At 29.2% G+C, this 9,094-nt stretch overlaps 1 protein-coding gene across 1 annotated transcript in view; it reads left to right on the forward strand.

The window, feature by feature from the left end:
- LOC108752336 (microphthalmia-associated transcription factor) overlaps positions 1-9,094 on the forward strand; it is a 98,058-nt gene that overhangs the window by 4,266 nt on the left and 84,698 nt on the right. The window lies entirely within an intron of this gene.

The raw sequence follows: 9,094 nt of genomic DNA on the forward strand, positions 1-9,094 counted from the left end.
ATCAAATTAAATTTAGTTAAATTTATCAATCCGTATATTCTATTGTACATAGGGACTAAAATGTTTGCGTTTTTTTTTTACAAAAATTATCAACTTGTTTGTCATTCGCAGTTCTTGATACTTTTAATTTACGTAGGATTTGAAAGAAATAATAATGAATTTTTGTAGGTGATATATGTAAAACGTAAGAGTTAGGCAGATACACTTTTTGAAAAAACATTTTTTTAACGTTCGATATTCGATAGATAACAGTCTATCGCTTGAAGCGAGACCCACATATGTGTCTACATATTGCGTACAGTAAAAAATAAAAGAGATTCCTATTCCAATTTTGAGTGCAAAATCGAATCAAATCCAATCAAACCTTACACGTGCTCGTTTTTGACAAGAATCGAAACGTGTCGGGGTAATAACTACAAAAAATGCAGTAGCTGTGTTTTATATATATATATATTTGGCGACATGAAAATAAAAGTGAAGAGATTAAAAAAAATAGATGGAAAAAATAAGAAAACTTTTCCAAGTAATTTTTCTGATTCTGCTGTTACACTTTGAACGGCGTGGACTGCGTTTCTTATGGCCGGGCTTTTAAATGGCGTTTAAAGGTCGTTAGTCATGAATCTATCAACGAGACGGCGCGTATAAAGGCATCTCGTTCATTCAAACAGATTCGCGAGCAATAGCAGTGACAAACGTTCGTGATTGGTAATCGTGATCTTCAAGGAAAACACGCACTCGTCTTCGCTTTGATTAACGGTCTGTGCATTTTGTATACCGATATTAGATTCTCGAGTACCAGCGATCTGCTAGGCTTTACAATGAAGCTACCGCGAATATCAACTTCCACAGTCTCTGAGAGTTTGCTCGAGGTGTTCAAATTGCATCCGAAAGTTCTCGCGCCTAATCAGGTTCATTCGCGTTAATTGATTCCTATGGAGAAAGCAACATGAGCTTAAGCTAAAATTTAAATTACGTATAGGATAGACGCTGCACTGAATGATCGTCTAAGCCCTTTTTCTACCAATGTAAGTTAACTTTCATTTTGATTTAACTTACTTTTTATCTTTTTTTTATATAATTCTTAGTATTAGACGAGGATGAAGAGTAAATTAAACCGAGATTAAAGTTAATATTGATAGAAATAGGCATAAACCTGCAGTGATAAATGCGCAATCTGCCGGTTCATAGTCAAAAATATAAAATTATATTCTTTATTTTATGCAAACGAAATAAATATTATGCGGTCCGTAAAATTTTATCTATTATATTTCTAAATAACTAATGGCCTTTTGAAAATGACTCTTAAAAATGATGTGCATCACTGATTGAAAGAATGTTGCTAGAATTAGCCTTTTCAAATTTTGTTGTAAGACAAGAATATTATTTTGCATATTTATATAATAAAAAAATCAAATAAATATTAATCTTGCATTATCGATTTTAGTAATGGATAATTTATTGTTTACTATTTCGTTCATGATATTGATCTCTCGCGATGATCTACAACACGATACAATTTACGTGACACGGACGACATATTGATCGTCTTCAGATAACGCGTTATGAGTACATCAGTATATGACACGCATCACTGTAAACATATAATAATGATTTCCGGCTGATATATTGGAAAGAGGTTTAATTTTACATCAATAATCTTTTGCAAAATAATGGAATGCGCATTTAATTGTCGTTAACGATAAATCATCATAGCGAATGTCATCAAGCATCACGAAAACAATACATAATGAATGCTTTGTTACTCGGAAAATACAATCGTGCGAAAAAAAGGATCAAGTTGCAATATAAATACGTGTTGCAAATATTAGATAATGTTAGACAAATGGGGATTAGAAAAAAATAGAAAAAAGAAGAGAGAGAAAAAGAGAAAAGATACAGGATGAGAAGAGGCATTAATAAGATATTTTACGGATCATTATCTTCGGACGTCATCTCGCGAAGTATCTAGATAGGCTTGACCTTCGGTTTTATTGTGTCCATGTCTAGATTGCGGAAGGTAGGGGTTTCGAGAGATCAACGATCTCCTCGATAGAGATAATCAGCAAAAGTAGAAGAGAAGTACTATTTCATAAGTACTTTTGAAGAATAACCTCCGTTTACTCAGGGAACTCCGACGTGGAAATAGTTTAGGAGATAGATATATGTGCATTTTTGATATGTTTCGTTTGATGAAGAAGGAGGGAAATCAAAATTTTCGAAATATCTTCAAATTTCTGGGAGAGCACTTAACAAAAAAGAGAATATTTTATTATTTATAAGTTATTATTTATTTTATAATTATACTAATTGCAAATAAAGTTACATATATATATATATATATTATCAGATTAGCTTTATTAGTTGATTCTTATATACCTGAATCTTATATACCTACGTTAACAATATATACTACATAAACCTTCATGGCGAATATATCATTAGGCACTGCCGCGGAGAACAATGACATAATGAATGCTTTGTTACTCGAAGCAATACAATCGTGCAAAACAAGATATCGAGTTGCAATATAAATACGTATTGTAGATATTAGATGATTTTGGATAAACAGTAGAGGAGGAGGAAAAAAAATCTTTTTTGTTTAATATTTTTATTTAAAACAGAGAAGCTGCGATCACAATTTGCGAGATTAAATAATTTTTATGTCGAGAAATGATATTTCCTAGTACGATTGATTATAAGTATCTAATATGTGTAATTCAAAGAAAACTTCAGAACATATACACTCTTTGGATTTAACGTGTTAGATTTTATTCTATTTGCTTTATATATTTACCTCGCGATCTCCATTTAGCGGATTTTCAATTTTTTTTAACCTGAAATTTTTAGCAAAACTACTTACATTTAATTTTTGCAATCAGTATTAATAACAATTTAAACATTACAAAAAGTAATCAATTTTTCATGTGAAAAATTAGACTTATATTTATCTTATTAATTTTATTCCGACTAATGATTTTAACTTTTTTTATTATTTAAAGTGTCAGATACTTTATATCTCAAAAAAATATATTCTGAAAGAATTAATTTTGCTTTCGTATAAAATATTTTTTGTAAAGTTTCTCGGAAGTACATAATACTTTGCGAAAGGTTCAATCATTTAATTAGTACGAGTTTAGTCGTTGGTACAGAAATTACAATGTCCGAAATCTTTCCCGATGATAGTTTTGAAACTAAATACCGGTATCCGACTCATGATTCATTTTCTGTATGCATCAGTGATTCCGATATAGTTTCTGCGCATATTTTTCGAGACAAATTAACCCGTGTATCGGAACTGAGTGGAAACGCGAGCATTTTTGAGAGTATTCGACTGTGTATAATTAAGATCTTGGTTCAATGTTTTCCAATCGTGATATCGTCAGAATGCTTTAAATACAATTTATTTTTTTTTTCTGAGTTCTGTCAAATATACAAGTAATTTTTTATCTTTGTTTTCTCTTGATATCGATAGAAACTATTATCTGAAATAACAAGATATGACGTTACACTGACAAGAGAAAAATTCCTTGTTGAACAAACTACAGATCATATCAATTAAAATTCCATCATGATTGGACATCTAGTTATATCAACTAGAATTTTGATTAATATGATTAAAGTTTACTGAATCGTTCATTTCCAATCCAAACCAGAAATTTTTCTCAATGTAATAACAGTAATAATAGTATTAATAATAAATAATACAAATAGTGGTGATATTTTCGTAATTCTTAGCTATTTCTGCAAAAGTGTTGTTAACAACATGATTTGATTTTGATTGAAATTTATTAGGATTAAGATTGATTAGGATCTTAATTAAATCAACTAGACCAGAAATTTTTAATTGAGATAATCAGAATTCTGATTAATTTAATCAGAATTTTTTAATGATTTGTCCGTTTTTTTTACCAAACATTTTTTTCAGTATAAAGTTTTACGAATGTTTCCGTAAGCTGTGTGTGTGTATGCTATGTGATGTATAGATATATAATTAATCGTGATCGTCGGTAAAGTGCTCAATGGAAATATCTAAAAACTTATAACTTCAGTTTTTTTCCCATCATTTATCAAGGACATGTTCATCTATAAATCTCTTGCAGGTTCCTCATCTCGTAAGATATATGAAGTAAGGAGGGTACAACTTTCATTTTTTCGCGATAGTTCGAGGATCGTTTTATTTCTACATTTTCTCACGTATTTTTCTTCATGGAACCGAAGTTATCATAATAATGATGCTATTAAGGATATAGTGGAATAAAAAATAAAATTCTTGTTTACATTGTTACGAAATTGCTATTAATTATGCTTCAATTATTTAAACACCGATTCAAAGTTGTTGATCCAATTTTAAATGATTGAAGCATAATTGATAGCAATTTTGTAATAATGTGAATAAGAATTTTATTCTTTATTCCAATATACCAATTTCTTTTTGAGAGTAGCATTATTATTATGATAACTTTCGGTTTTTATGTAAAAAAAATACATTAAGAAAATGTAGAAATAAATTGTAGAAATCCCCGGACGGCTGCAAAAAAAAAGTTGTACTCTCTTTTGTGTATGGCTCATTTTAAACTTTTTTATTCTTTAACTTTCTTCTGCATGAAGAAAATTGTTAGAATTCTAAACTTTTTCGGTCTTTAACTCTTTTGCATGGAAAAACTATTAGACAGTAATCTTTTCATTAATTAAATTTATAATTTGATTTTTTTTCTTTCCATTTATTCATGATACAATATTATTGACGCTGTTTTGTCAATCTCGCACGATTTGATTGTATTAACTGTGTTTGCGGACTAACTCCAACGTTACAGACGATTGGATGCGATGAGTACTATGCTTGCGAATGTCGTGCGTCATCAGCGAACGCGATAATGATTTCGGTATACCAGCTGTTTTGTTTTAGAGACACATTCCATTTATGTCGTACAGTTTTTTTCCTCCCGTTATAAACTCTCGAGATTGAATATATATAAATATTATCTGTTTCATTGTATATTTATTATAATATTGTAACAATAATAATGATGTTGATGGTAATGATGCTGATAACGTGAATAATAATTCAAGGCAACACAGTCATGTTCAAAATACGTTTAATAAACGTTAAGAGTCGCATAATAAATGTATAAATTGAAAAATAAACGTTAAAACTTTGATATATTTTTAAAACTATTTAATAAACGTTATAAAAACGTTTTATAAGACTCTTATAACGTAAATTTAATGGATTTTTTTACTACTATAAAATACGTTTTATATATGAGACATTTCGACAGTTTAATAAATGTATATTTAACGTTTTTATACACCATAAAAACGTTTCGATTAAATTTTTTGTTTTCTATACGTAAATAGTTTGCTTGGGAATAATAATAATAATAATAATTGCAAACAGTAAATTTGAATAAATATATTTTATCTTAGCTCTCTTCTTGTCAGTTATATTTTCAGCAATTTAATTTTTTCAATTGTGATGTTATCAATTGATTAGGAATCAAGTAAATCATAGTGAGGTGAGACTGTAGATTTTTGCGATCGGCACAAATGTGCAATACGTGGGCAACGTTATAGAATAAGTCTAAGTATTAATTTCGATCCACAACCTTGCTTTAAGAGCCCTTAAGTCGGAAGATATTAAGTGACAATAATTTTTGTTTTTAAAATATTTTTGCGCAGGGGCTTTAGGTTTTAACCGTTAGACTTAAGCGAATTGAGCAAAACCCAATTCTTGCCTAAAAGCATAAATTTTGTGGCCGATATTACAGCTTACGGTTTACGGCCTCTTAAAGCAAGGTTGTGAACTTACTCTTACTCTAAGTTTTAGAATAAATTTAAATTCTTTGTCGCTATCCTGCATTAAAACTTTCTATCTTGTCTGACTAAAATAAGTAATTTATGATCAATATTTGGTTCTATATTTAAGATCGTTTTAAGTACAGTCTTAAGATGCCATGAGCCAATTACAAAACCGTATTAGCATTTTAAGACTTAAGACATTACTTTTAATCCTCCAGCACCATCTCGAAATTTTCAATCATAGTTTACACTCTAGGCCGTTGAGGGAAACAGCATACATTTTTTATGGTTCCGGACTACAAAAATCTGAAAAAACTCTTTTATTCTTGTGAAACCTTTAACAATAAACTTTTACTATAATAAAAACTAGGGAGTATATTTTATTTATTTTCTACATATTAAAATCTGAATATGAATTTTGAGAAAATGTGATGTCGAAACTGTGTCTTAAATTGTATTTTAAAAGCACACAAATAAATGGTGCTGGAGGGTTAAGATGATCTTGTAACAAGAAATAGACTATGAATATCGATCTAAGTCAAATATCTGTTTCGTTTTATGTATAACAAGTGTACTTAGTTCAGTCACAAACAACAGATCTCATGTCTTTCCGCACAAGAGGCATAACTCCGGACTGACAAAAGACAAGAGTGAGTTCCTTGAGACAATGCCAGCGATACCGCAATGACTTCTTCCTTCTTTGTATCTCTTTTTCTCTCGCATATGGCATATGGATAGAAGAGACTGCCACGAATCCGGCGCAAACCGGCTCGATACTCGCATTAGCCGGTGCAATGACTGGAAATTCCGATAAGTGCGCCCGTCGTCGCTGCCGCGACGCTCGCGAAAACGCGATACCGGATTCCTCAGTCACGACGACGACGACGACGAATCGTGCTTTTTTTGTACGATGATGACGATGTCTTGTTTCTTTTTCACTTTTCAAGTTATTTTGCTCGCGCGACCAAACGCTCGCCGCGGCAGCTGTTCTTCGTCGTACGTTACATAACGCATCTTCAACGGATGAGCCATGTCGCTGTATGTGATGCAAGACGTATCGTGCACCTGTGTATGCACACGACATCGTCGAGAGTTTCGTAGAGTTAGTTTAGACGTGATTTGGTGTTGGATAGAATATAAGTTAAACATAATAAAATAGGCGTAACGTTTTTATTATGTTTAAATATTAAATATAGTAAATATAAATAAATTTTTAAATAAAAATAAATCTAAATTGAATAAATAGAAAGAAAATTAAATTATGGCTTTGATCGCGTGCTGGACTATTATACTTATAGTCTTTATTTTCTTTCAATCGCAAATCGGGAATATTTTTCTATTCTATTAATATCAACTACTTATTTTTATATAGCACTATTTTTTGTATTTTATTTTTTTCATATTAAAAATAATATTTAATTTAAATTTATAAACAAATAAATACAAAAATTTTACAAATCAATAGTGAAGATTAATGTTGTTGATGCTAATCGGAGCTTAAATCTGCCTTCACCACGGTGCGGTGTATATTTACAGCAGGACTTATGATCTAAATAGAGCATCGTTGAAGTTAGTTAAGTACGGCACGTGGTAATAATAAATTTGAACTCGACTCGTGCGAGTATATACGACATTTGTTATCGCATTGAGAGAGGAAGATGACATATTTTTTTTCATCCGCTGTCGTAAAAGGAAAGAGGATAAGCGCGTAGCAAACGTGTTGGTGATTTCCCTAGTTCACATTTGCGAATGCTAATATGAACAGAGAAATTGTATCACTATTTCAATTTTTCCGTCCGACAAAGAATACATATTCTAAATTCAATTTATTGTAAAATACAGAACGCGATACTATGTGCTTTGTGATGTATTTAGCTGTGCCTAAATTGCACACAGTGCCCCACGATTATTATCTCTCTCTCTATAATTTTTAATTCGTATTTCAAATTAAAATAACTCTAGAACATTAAAAAAACTGGATTATAAAATTATATATTAATTATTTTATTATTTACATTTGAAATGCAGAATTCTATTATACCATTCTATTTACAAAACTTTAAATATTGAATTTATATTTATAAGGATATATTCCATTTAATTTTGCGCGACTACAAAATATATTTGTCAAAATATTTGTGTGGTATTATCTTTAGCTTTTATATATTATTAGCTTTATTATTAAATTCTTATTGATTTTTTAAAATTAATTTTTTATTATTAACTGTAATCACTTTTTATATGCAAAATTAATAATTTTTTTCAATTTTTACATTGTCGCTGAGGCTCAGAATTAGCAACGAATAACTAAAATAATTTTGTTAAAAGCTGTGAATTGTCACAAAAAATTAGAAGCGACTAAATAGTAATCGTGAAGTGAAAAAAAAAATAAAAGAGATAGACTCTAACAAAGTAGATCCAGACAGAAGGAATCGACCAAACTTCGATGCATATTCATACTAAGTATTTAATATTTAAAACAGTGTAGATATGTTTATACTTAAAAGTTTATCTATTACATATTGACGAATTATTGATTAACTATTTAATTTCGAGTTAGATTATTCATTAATTTAGAAATGCAATTAAATTTATGTATACATGTAGATATATATATATATATACACACACACATAATATATATATATTGATATCTATATGTATTGATATCGATATATAATCAATCATTTATTATATATGTAAATATAACGTCTATTTATATTATATTTAGAATAATAAATAGTGAGATAAATATTTAAATAATTAATTTTTCATTCTAAAATATCGAAGTTGCTACGCGAATTTACACATGTAATAGTTATAAAGATTATTAAGAATGTTAGGCTATATAAACAGTCAGATATTAGCTAAAAATATTAGTCGAACAATCAGACAAAAAAGCTAATATCAATTAACGTCATTTAAAATATTTTAATATGATATTATTATTCCATAAATATTACGCCCTGAAACCAAATTGCAAAAAACAAAACAAGTAATTTTGGCTTATAATGATTTTATAATGGTTTTATAATGGTGTAGCAAAATAACGGTTATTTTTCAGGTCAACTTTTAGACGAGAATAAGTAGATATTTATTATTATTTTATTATATATGTATAAAATTCGATGTAATTTTTAAATGATTAAATATTGTATGTACAGCCTTTTAATGTGATTTCTTCATTACATTTGCAAACAAGTAAATATCAGATATTTACATAAATATCAAGACAAACAAAAAATTAAGTAATTTTTAAATCAATAAGAGAACTGCGCTTAATTTATATATTTTT

The sequence above is a fragment of the Trachymyrmex septentrionalis genome, unplaced genomic scaffold (assembly GCF_001594115.1).
Source record: "Trachymyrmex septentrionalis isolate Tsep2-gDNA-1 unplaced genomic scaffold, Tsep1.0 scaffold6, whole genome shotgun sequence".
NCBI lineage: Eukaryota > Metazoa > Arthropoda > Insecta > Hymenoptera > Formicidae > Trachymyrmex > Trachymyrmex septentrionalis.